At 36.6% G+C, this 12,441-nt stretch overlaps 1 long non-coding RNA gene across 1 annotated transcript; it reads right to left on the reverse strand.

The window, feature by feature from the left end:
- Window positions 1-2,137: 2,137 nt before the first annotated feature.
- Window positions 2,138-12,200, reverse strand: LOC129486432 (uncharacterized). The gene is made up of 3 exons (XR_008658973.2): window positions 11,940-12,200; window positions 8,832-9,020; window positions 2,138-2,917 (listed from the first exon to the last, which is right to left on the reverse strand). It is a non-coding gene; the product is annotated as an uncharacterized lncRNA (long non-coding RNA).
- Window positions 12,201-12,441: the final 241 nt, after the last annotated feature.

Genomic DNA, 12,441 nt, shown 5'->3' on the forward strand with positions numbered 1-12,441 from the left:
AAACAGGTCTGGGCCATAATCCAGAAAGACACAATCCTGAATGCCATTATCCCAAATGTTGAACTCCAAAAAGATATACATCTCTACAGTCTAAAATCCTAAAATTACAATCCCCAAAAACCCCAAAATTCTAAAACTATAAATCTGGAAAAAATGATTTAAAAGGCATTTATTGACATTTTTAGGAGAGGACAACATACATATGTTTGCAAGCATAAACAGATATATTAATCAGAGTCACACGGGTATAACATTTATGAGCAGATGAATCATATAAAAAATAGGTCAAAAAGCAAAATGCATAAATGAATGGTTAGTAGTTGTGTGCATCCAGTGTTATAACAGGTCATCTGAAATACTGTGACAGACTACCTAGGTCTTTAGACCAGACTGATCAAAAGCTGTCACAGATCATCACCGAATATGCAGTCAAAGTCAAAGAGATTCTCAGAAATTTTCTCTTTCACAAATGCGGATATGCAAAAAGATTATCTCATCTTTTGAGAAAGTTTTAATATTTTTAGGTTTACAAACAATGCTTACACATAAAGTCAACGTGATAATGCACTTTTGTGGAGTCAAAGTTGCAAAAAAAATGCATAAAGCAAATTAGAACTTTCTAAAACTCTTTACACAGTTTATACCTTCAGTATTGGAAATGATGCTAAGATGAAATACATAGCATAGCAAGTTGTAAATAAATAATGCTGACAATTTAAAATAGTGGAACAAACTTAAAAATAAAACTAAAAAGAAAACTGACATACAAAAATACATTACAGGGATAGATTATTGGCAACTACACAGACTTCGTAATAGCTAGTTGACTTTTATGATTATTAACTGTATTTTGAAGTCTTGCATCACAATAAATAGCTGCCTTTGACATGACTTTCCTCAGAGAATATGTTCACATCTCAGAGAATATGTTCACATTCATTTTGTGTCACACTGCTCACTCTGAAATTCTCCTGTAATTCAATATACACTGAGATGAACACTTCCTATTATGTTTTTCAATCTTGTACGCCATGCTTCTATATTGTTTTGAGTATGTGGAAATCTACTTTGCATGCACTAATCTACAGGCCACAAATTTGGCAGAAACAATACTGTTGATTGGACAGCAACACCATTGCCTAAATGACTTTTTTTTTTAATGAGACAGATTCTCACTCTGTTGCCCAGGCTGGAGTGCAGTGGCATGACCTCGGCTCACTGCAACCTCCCCCTCTTGGGTTCAAGGGATCCTCCTGCCTCAGCCTTCCGAGTAGCTGAGATTACAGGTGTGTGCCACCACACTCAGATAATTTTTGTATTTTTAGTAGAGACAAGGTATCACCATGTTGGCCAGGCTGGTCTTGAACTTCTGACTTCAAGTGATTCACCCACCTTTGCCTCCCTAAGTCCTGGGATTACAGGCATAAGCTACCATGCCTGGCCCTAAATGACTTCTTATCCTACCTTGCACATAATTATTTTTAAACCTGTAAGTAACCTTGCTGGCTTCTTTAGGAAAATGTGGTTTAATTCATTAAAAGCTCCTGGAATTTCATCAGGTGGAAGAAATGCCACTATGGATAAATGATGCATTTTTAAACTAAAATTTTCATCACTGCCATATGGGCTTGGCCACTAAACTCATCTGAATTTTCCACCAAATGAATTGGACTAAATGGAAAAACTAACTTTACTGGTAACACCTTGCAATTCACTTTCAGAAGCCTTTGTCACACCTAGTTCCAAACCTGTCATTTTAATTTGGGGATGCAATTGAAATCTATTTTCTTCTGCAAAGTCCACCAAATCTTCAAATAAACATTTATAAAATGCCTCACTTTTTCCAGCCAGTAATACATAAACAGTATATTAAATTATAGAATTTTGGAATCCAATAGACGCATAAATTGTATAAAGTTGGTAAAAACAAACAAAGAAACAGCAGGGATGGTTTTGAAAGTGACATTCATTAGCCAAAGTAAAACATGCATTTTTTATGTTAGATTTAGTGGTAAATAAATATGTCTATCTTCTTTCACAGTCAAATCTTTAATCAAGAATAGTTCATAACTTAATGTGTCTTGTAGCCCTGAAGGAACCTCTGTGCTAGCAAGTATCTGGTTCAGAAGGCCGCCAAGCTTGTTGAACTCTTTTCATTCTCTGACAAAGGGCATTTTGTGAAGGCAAGTGGCAGAAGTTGTACATCAATAATAGTTTGGCAGGAAAGATTCTGTGCATTTTTTACCTTCATTTTCACTTTTTCTATATTCCAGACATTGACAGATCTTTCCCACCTAGTCCACTCAGACCTACACATTAATCTTTTCTGAGAACACCCTCGAGGCATACCCAAAATAATGCTTTACCAAGTTTCCAGACATTCCTTAACCCAGCCAAGTTGACACCTAAAATTAAGTCCACGGGTCCACCCCTTGTTGACTTGGCACCTATACATACCTTCTTAGCCATGCTTAATTTCCAAATAAAGAGTAAACAAGGAAATAATTACATTTAACATGATGCAATACCATGGTGCAACTGTCCTGTGATAGTGATTTTCTGGATTTTAGATGATAAGGATTTTGGACTTTAGGGATTTTGATGTTTCAGGATTTCAACATTCAGGATTATAGTGTTTAGGATCGGGTGTTTTTGGATTAAGAATGACAAGGAGGCTTAACAACCTCTCAGCTCTCTTGAAACTATAATGGTACTCTTCTTTGACAGAGTTCCTTTTTCACCCAATGCCTCCTGAGTCTAGTCTCTTTCTTTGGCTTGGCTAAGCCTGCCTTCTTCTTTCCTATCTATCTACTTTCTTCCCTCTGGTTAATCCAATGTAAAATTTGACTCTTTTTATTCAAACAATTCCAGCTTCTATCATATATCTTCTTTTGTGAATCTGGCATCTATAATATTTCTGTTGAAAATAATAAAATATAGACAGATTATATATAGTTAAACTATGTCTTGTATTTATTCAGTAGTAACACTCTGATAAGGAATTAAAAATGTTTCTTCTAAAATCATAATTTAATCACCGGGCAAAGCAGATAAAGAAAAATGAATTTCAGATCCTTACATCAGTCAAATGTAGACACTGGTTTTTATTGAGGACTTTCTTATTTTTGTCACTAGTTGACTCTGATACTTCTTGGCCCAAATGGAATACAGGATGGAATTGACAAATGGGATGTCATAAGTGCAGTGCTCTAACGGAGCTGAAAATTAAATACTCAGAAATTTTGTGATGTGTTTGTCAAACCATCGGTCGAAATATTCACACAATGGAAATCAGCAAATGCCACAAATCTGGGCTTTTTTTCCCTTCCCCCAACCAGGTTTACCAGTGCACCACTTTTATTTCTCTTGTAAACATTCAGAAAATCTATAAATATTCAGACTCTTCTATACTCCATGTGTCATTCAGACTAAGCCAACGTTCTTAAAGATAATGAAGCTGTAAGTGAGTTGACTCAACTAAATCTCTCTCTCTCACCTGTCTCCTCCTACCCTTCTGACTCCCAGTCTTGCTCTACTTCATGCCACTGGGCTAGACATGCTCCTGATCAGGGCGTGTACCCTGCTGTCTGCCTTTTCTTCCTGGAGTGCTCTCCCCCAGGTATCTGCAAAGCTGGTGCTCTAACCTCCTTGGAGTCTTTGTTCGAATGTTATCTTCTCAGAAAGACTTTCTATATTTGTTTCTTGACTACTGGAATAAATTAGCATACATTTAGTTGCTAAAAAGAACATGCTTCTCCCCTATAATCCTCTAGGGGAGAATTCATTTTCTTGCCTTCACCAGCTTTGAGAGGAAGCACACATCCCATGGCTCATGGCTTTCTTCCAGCCAGCAACTACATCATTCTGACCTCTGTCACCACATCTCTTGCCTCTGACTTTCTTGCCTCCTTCTTTTGCTTATAATCACTCTTGTGATTACACTGAGTTCACCTGGCTAATCCAGAATAATCTCCTCATCTCACGATCCATAACTTAATCACACCCACAAGTCTCTTTGCCATATAAAGATACAGACGTAGGAAACTATTATTCTGTCTACTACACCTTCCTTGAGCATTTGATATGTCTTTACTTCTACCCACTTCCAGTGTTGCATATCCCCCTTCCATGCTTAATTTTTCTCTGTACCATTATCACTTTTTGGAACATTATGTATTTTATATAGTTATTTTGTTAATAGTCTGTCTTCCCTCACGTGAATGTAATCTGTATGACGGTAAGCATTTTTGTTTTATATCCTTGCTGTATTATCATTACATAGGACAGTGGCCAACTCACAATAAAGATTCAATAGATAAATATTTTTTGATAGAATAAATTAGGTTAAAAAGTTTGAGGGAAAATCTGACATGATATGGTGGCTTCCAAGTGATGGGAAAAGGCCACGTAGTGGGGCCTATAGAGAAAGCCAGGATGTTCCAGAGATACCCCAAGGCAGAGCTGCTTTGCTCACATTGAACTCTTTGCCCAAGCTCTGATTTCTAATGTTTTCTCTCATATTTGCTTTTGCTTTCTTTTTAAAATAATTTTTAAAAGTTTTTTCATAGAGACAAGGTCTCACTATGTTGCCCAGGCTGGTCTTGAACTCCTGAGCTCAAGCAATCCTCTCACTTTGGCCTCCCAAAATGCTAGGATTTCAGCTGTGAGCCACCACACCTGGCATACTTTTGCTCTTTCTATACTCAAAATTTTTATATTAGTTTCTGACTACAGATTGTAAGCTCCTAAAACAAAATAACTGTTTTGTTCTCCATATTTCTTTAAATCTTCTACTCTGCATGGTTCTAGATATTGAATATGTAGATGCCAAATATTTGCTTTTCTGATTTATTATCTTTTCTTTCTTAAAAATCAGCCCGACCATGTTGTAAAGAGGGATGATTTTCTTCTGTAGATTTGAAAAACTGCACATGCTCAATTCTTACATTGTATGGTTCGATGTCACTACAGCTTTTTTGTTTTTGGCAGGCTTTTGATACTCTTTTAAAACTTATTTGTAGTTAGCATACAAGGAACAAAATAAAGCTTTGAAAAAATTTTAACATAACAAAATGCACTGACATTTAAAAAATATATAGTCTGGCTTTTACTTGCATATGCACATACTCCGAATTGTCCTACTAGGCTGACCATGTATCACCTCTTTAGCTTGGATCCTATTGTGGATTTATTTACAAACATGAATTGCCTTTAAGCCAATTCTTTTTGCTGTATGTTTTGCAGTTTACAGTGTGGTTGGGGAGAAGAGATAGGAGAAAGCTAATAAGAGACTTTGCCAAGATTGTAATCTTCTTGGTTCCTTTTAAGAATGTGCTGCCTTTCTACTATGACAGCAGAACAGCATTTTGTTACTGACTGCCTAAAACTACTTAATCCCAGATGAAAGTGTCACTTGCCAAACGTTTGGAATGCTATTTGTGTTTTGTTGCACTGTTATTTTTGTTTATTTGGTTGGCTTTTTGGAGAGGGAAATTTGGAAATGGGACATACACGAAAGTCATAGCCCATCCACATTCCCTTTTCATTATTACAAGAAGCAGCTAGAAGAGCTAAGAATGGAGTAAAGAAGGGCAGATGGCAAGCACCAGCAAAGAGTTAAGGGCTGTTGCTCTTTAAAGATTATTATTTTTATTATTACCTTAAAAGTATGAAAGTTTTCCAGTCACCGGGGAAAGGAGAAAAAACATACTTAGTTTTATACAGTTACTTAATTACATCCAAAACACATGTTGGTAATCATTTTTGCTGGCGCAAAGTATTTTAATGAGCAGGAATACATATAGCAAGGTTATGACTAGAGAGCTCAATTTATACATTTGCTATCTTCCTCAAACCCAGGTTTATTTCAAAAGTATATAACTTCAAAATTACAAATACCAAAGTTTGCTCCAATAACTATTTTGTACTTCTGTCTTTCTTAAATGAAATTAATTTTTATTACCTAAAGAAATGTTCACTAAACATAATCATTCACTTTGAGTATATGTAGGTAAAACAGGAAAAGGAATCACACAGTAAATTATAGTTTATATTAGAGATAATATTCAACTGGCTCAAATAAACGTATCAGCATTCATAAGATTACAACATTCCCCAAGGTACTAACTGTAACAATGTCTTTTTTTAAAAGGAATTTAGCTCTGATGTTTTTAATGAAAACCATCAACTCTGATGTTGCAACACGTGTGAAATGGGCGTTACATCTATCCTAGCCTTAACCTCACAATTAATAAAGTGGCTGAAAATAATGTTAAAATAATTAGTCTAAGAGAGAAAAGATCAGTGCTCTAAATTCTCTCTCTGTGTGTGTGTGTGTGTGTGTGTGTGTGTGCGTGTGTGTGTGTGTTTCGGGTGGATTGGGAGGAGGCCTTTACTCTTAGAAGAAACCTTCTTTGTACAGGAAGCATATTTCAGTTTGGATACAATTATAAGGAAGCTTAATTTTATAATCTATAAAACCAAATACCTTCAGAAATGGTTTTTCCATTTGTGATTTATATGAATGGTATTCTGATTAATGTAAAATTATAGGTTTGGATGTCTGTATCTACACCCATTGAAGCCTCAGAGCTTCATGTACTGCTATAACTTTTGTGTTAACTCTGGGTAAAATTAGAATGGTGGTAAGAAGAATAATTTTCATTTCAAATTTTACAATTTGTTTATCTGAAGGACAAAAAGATCTACTTTCCAGTTATATGTATTTTAAGGTGTCAAGAGACTTTTCCTGATGCTATTTTACGATTATGGAGAAAATAGAATTCGTATTAGAAATCTCAACTCCAAGTTGAGAATAGATGTTTTGATACTCGTACTGCTATGGCCTGAAACTCTGAATCATTGAAAGAGAGCTTGCTGGCTGGGCACGAGGGTGACACGTGTAATCCTAGCACTTTGGGAGGCCAAGGTGGGTGGATCACTGGAGCTTAGGAGTTCAAGACAAACCTGGCCAACGTGGCAAAATCCTGTGTCTACAAAAAATACAAAAATTAGCCAGGCTTGGTGGCACATGCCTATAATCCCAGATACTCAAAAGACTGAGGTGGGAGGATCACTTGAGCCCAGGTGAGCTAATATGTACTTCAGGAGAAGGTTGCAGTGAGCCAAGGTTGTGCCACTACACTCCAGGTGGGCAACAAAGCCGACCCTGTACCAAAACAAAAAATAAAAATTTTAAAAAAGACCTTGCTATCTACAGATTAGGAAACACAAATAAGCATCAACCTAAAACCTTCAATGGCATTTTTGGTAGTTATATTTCCTTATTGCAGAGCAAAATTAATATATAAGAAATGGAATATTTTCTGTTGATATCTAGGGTAAAATGACAAAACCCTTCCTCAGGAAAGTAATAGTGTGTTATGAGGACACTAGATACAATACTCTTCACCTTCAAGGCATTGCAAACAACTTGAATCAATCCAGTAACCTTATTAAGTACAAGCAACTAGTAAAAATGAAAGTCGTTTATCTAAAACAGCAAGCCGAGAACTTCACTGATAACACTTTGAAGGTGGCTCAATAACCCTGTCAAAGCTTTGCTCCATCAGATCACAGCATAAGTATCTCATTGGCCCAATAATCAAGGCCTTTAGAGTTTCACAGTGTTTTATCTCTAATAGCTAATACATGGAGTATTGCTGAAATTCTGACTATAGTTACCCAGAAAGAAATCAAACTTGCCTTGATATAATATAAAAACATTAAAATGAATCTTTGCTGTAGAAAACAAAGTTCAACTATGGGCTCTATACAAAACCACTTAAGGTGGGAGGGAGTTGATTTTAGGTAACAGAAACAAACTTCTTTATTGGATTTCTCTGGGAAAAAAGTAAAGAAAATCCCAACATCATCTGTTCTGATCAACACGTGTAAGGCTCAGTCCTGTTTTATTTCTCCCCTTCCCTTTCAAATCCTTTTTCCTTACACTTGAAACTATGTATTGAGAAAAGTTCCAGTGCATCTAAAGGAGTATGTAACCCTAAGAATTTATCAACTTATTCCCATGATGCAACAATTGCTCAGACAGCATTTGGGAATGCTTCTATTCAGAGCTATTGATAAGCCTCAAGAGGAAGTCAGTCTTATCGGTTTACAGTTGCATTTTAGGCTCATGTATAGGAGGGCTAACATAGACTTCAGTCTTACAGGTGTTTGAAATCTAGGCTCCACTTTTAGTACATGTGAAGTTTTGATAAGTTACTCAATCTCTTTAAGCCTCAGTTTTCTGAGTACAGTGGCACACACCTTACAGGACTGTTGTATGGATGAGTTATAATGATATATATAAATCTATTACAATGTCTTTATTCCCTCCTTCTTTCCTCCCTGACCCTGATTTCCCAGAAAAGCACACTTCTGAGGTCTGACTTCTGAGAAGTTACAGACACAATCAAGCTTGTTGCTTGCCAGGAAATGAGGGGCTAGACTTGAGCATTAGGGAACCAGGGAATGACATCTATCACCCATCCCATAAGACCTAGGAGGAAAGTGAGGCAGGGCAAGAGAGTGGGAAGTGATGCTCTTGAAGCCTACTATTAGGTAGTCACTGGGGTCTCTGCTCAAGGCACTGTTAGTGCTTATTTAGGGGCACATATAAGAGATGGATGGCAGTAATTGTCTAGTCAGGAGTTTAGCAATTTCTATTTCATTTCAAACCTCATTTAATCCCACCCATTCTAGACAAATTCAGTCAATTAAACTTCCTCCTGCATCTGTGACTGGGCCTCTTTATCATTTCTCCTCTGCAAGAGTATCTTCTTTGGGCATGTGGAAAGGTCTCAGTGCATCTTCGGTGTTTAGGGACTTACCTAGTCCTCTTTCCTCTTCGTTGTCAAACTCATAAGTAACCAAGGTCACAACAGAGTCTGATTATGATATGTTGGCAATCATCACCTCTCATTTCTGAATAAATATATTTTTATGCAGTTTGATGTTCCACTGACTTCACTTATTCATTTGTTCATTCATTCAACACATTTATTTGTGGAGCATTTGGCCTAGGAAAAAGAAACCTTCCTTAGCATTGAGGGGGAAGAAGACAGAATGCACAAATATACAGGGTTGGTTTTGTATGGCTTTTGATGTTTCTAAAATAAAATACGATCTAACTTGAAGAGTGAAGACCTATCATTGAGATATTTAAAAATTCTAAAAAGTCAGTTCCAAAAGAACTTTCAAAATGTTTTAAACAATGATTATTTACATTGGAATGGCTATGTAGCATTCCAAGATTTTAGTGCTCAACCAGCACTTCAAGTGCCTGCTGGGTACATGGTGAAGGACAATTGTAGTGGGAGTTAGACAATGAGTTGGAAAATCCCTGCCCAAAAGTCCTGTTACTGTCAAAACATAGAGAGCACCCTGTAGAAAGTGTCATGTGTTCTGAGCAAGAGGATACAGTCAATCAGCAAGTATATTTGGTGGGTAGAACAGGAAAGTTGTTACAGAGGAGGTGCTATTTCAGGTGGTTATGAAAAACGACTATAAGTTTATGAGGCAGAGATGAGAGGCATTTAAACAATGTTAAACAATGTTAAACTTAAACAAATGTTAAAGTCGCATCTCCTACCCAGGCACTTGTTTGAAATTTCTGTTTTATTTGCTCTTTGGAGATTACTTCTTGGTATACCTACATTGTCTATGTCAAGATAAAAAGAGAGAAGTGATAGTGTGCGTCTGTCTGTGTGTGTGTGAGTGTGTAGTATTTTCACAGAATTTGTGTTTCCAAGCTTACTTGTAACTGAGGCTTGTCAGAGTTCTCATAACAAATACATGATTAAACCAAATTACAATCTGTCACCTCCAATGTCAAAGTTTTATGGTACCTCAATGCTTCCAGGGAGGATGGTCTACCTTCATGATTTATTTACAGACCAAACCATAATCAAAAATAATTCCTAGGCTTATACCTATGATCAGGGGGTAAGAAATAGTTTAAACCCACTTGCATGAACAAATGTAGTCTAACATTTGTAAAAAACAACTTGAAATGATCTTTCCCTTTAGAATACAATGTTTTTTTAAATTTCTTGATGTATATTTTTATATACTGTGAGTTATATATTTTATATACAGTTGGGCACATTAGTGTCTTTGTGATATAGTAAGATTTTATACAGATTTTTAATCTATCAAAGACAAAGCTATATAAGTAAGCGGAGTCTCATTTGTCTCATAGACCATTATTTTAGGATGATTTGAGACCACAGGAAATACTGACTCACTTTTTCTAAAGAGACAACTGATTTTCTTGTACTTTAAAGTTTAAATTGATCCTCTCTCCTTTTGATTAATTGAAACAATGGGTTTTCATAAATCTTAACAGAAAGATTCTTATTATTTATCTAACCAGAAGGGAAATGTAAAATATTTGGCTCTCTTGGGCCTGTTTTCTATCTCAACATCACAAAACATTGTTGTTACTTCCATAATGCTCAGCTTCAATTTTTTTTGCTTCATCAATCAAAATGAATTACCAAATTTTTTTCCTCTTCCTGTCTAAAATGGAACCCCATTCATCCTCCTACCCACAGCCCTGGGACGGTTTCTTTTATTCCTGTAGTTTCTAATATCCTTAATTTCGGGTTAAAAGACTGAGTATCTCATGCCCCCTCATCCAAGTCCTGCGGAGCCTGTCTTCTGAAGTCTCTTAAGTCTTCTTAAATCTTCTCTTAAGAATTCTCATTCAGAATCAACTGCTCGCTGTTTAACATGGTCTAAATAGTCCTTCAGATTCTGACTACAAGTTATTTTCTTAGCCTCAAAAAAGTACCTCACTCTCCTAATATATCAAATAGCTTGCACCCTCCTGTCTCCTGCTCACATCGTCATTCCTTTCACTCTACCTGAATGGCCCTTCCCTCAGCTACCCCTCCTGGTGTAAGCTTCAGTGGATTGACTCGTGCTTGAGTATTTTATTGCAATTTGGACATCTCACCTCTCACTCCTGGCTTCTGTCTATCTACCCGTCTTGACCTGCCACTTGTGCTGCCTCTGGCTTATCTCCCTACTTCTGATTCACAGTGCTATTTGTTAGCTTCACATCTACTTGTTCTCTCAATTATTGCTCAGCCTCCCCAGGCCAGGCTTTTTGTCCTGTATTTATAAACTGCTATTGGCTTGAGAGTGACTGTGCATTTCTAATCAAAGTACTGTGTATAGACTGATAGCTAAAATGGTACAGTAGAAAAAAATGGATCTACCTTTGAGTGTATTACATTATCTAGTGACCCATAAATATTTTCTTCTTATTTTTATCATTATTGTTATTTTTAAATGGGAGGATCAAGGAAGGCAGAGTCTAGGCCACCAATCTGAACTTAGGCTTTCATCTTTATTAAGATATTTGGGATCACTGCAAATATTCTGAATTTTAAATGCTATTCAGTGACCCAGTAAAATAAAAATTGTGTTTTACCATGAACTGAGTAGGGTTTCAGCACTAGGCTATTGTGTCATCATTTCTACAAATGCAAACTGTCAAAGAAACATTCATCTTTTCACATGGGAGTATCCCAGGCCTCAGTCCTCAGCCCTTTTTCTATGTGCACTCATCCCTATGGGATCTCACGAAGCCTAATGGTATTAAATTCCATCTATATGCACAAGATACATAAATGTATATTTCCTCTGAAGTCTAGACTCCTATATAATTGCCTGCTAATCATTGCCACTAGGAAGATTAATAAACAGTGAAAACAGCACACTTCCACAAGGAAATTCTTGATCCTCCACTCTCAACCCCTGGACCCTCCACTCATCAGTCTTCCCCATCTCATTAAAGAATCTCTCTAGTGTACCGGCTACTAGGCCAGAAAACTCACCCTGACTCCTTCTTGTTTCTTACACCTCATATCAGCATGCACTGTTGAGCTCTATTCAGAATCTAATCTCCTTACCATACCCATCATGTGCACCTTGCGTTACTTTATGTTGTCATTGTCATGGATTACTGAAGTAGCATCTTAACTGCTCTCCCATGTATTCTCTCATGTTCCCTGTAGTTTATTCTTCACTGAGCAACCAGGGTAAGCCTTAAAAGCATAAGACAATTAATGTTTTTTGTCTGCTTAAAACTTTCCAATGATTTTGCAGATTAAAATAAAAGCCAATATCCTGTCATGGCAAACAAGATCTTAAATAAACTTGTCCCCTAACACTTCTCTGATCTGCAGTCCAGTCATTCTCCCCTTGCTTACTGCAATCTTCGAAGACACCAGGCGTGTGTGCTTCTATCCGAGGGCCTTTGCATGTGTAGTGCTCTTTTTCTGGAGTGCTTTTTTTTTTTTTAAATCAGACAACAGTATGGTTTATTTCCTCTTTTATCCAGGCCTTTGCTTATTACCCTGTCATAAGAGGAGTATTTTGTGACCATTTGACTTCAAAGAGTACCTACTTCATTCTCTAATCTCTTCTATT

The sequence above is a fragment of the Symphalangus syndactylus genome, chromosome 7 (assembly GCF_028878055.3).
Source record: "Symphalangus syndactylus isolate Jambi chromosome 7, NHGRI_mSymSyn1-v2.1_pri, whole genome shotgun sequence".
Classification (NCBI taxonomy): domain Eukaryota; kingdom Metazoa; phylum Chordata; class Mammalia; order Primates; family Hylobatidae; genus Symphalangus; species Symphalangus syndactylus.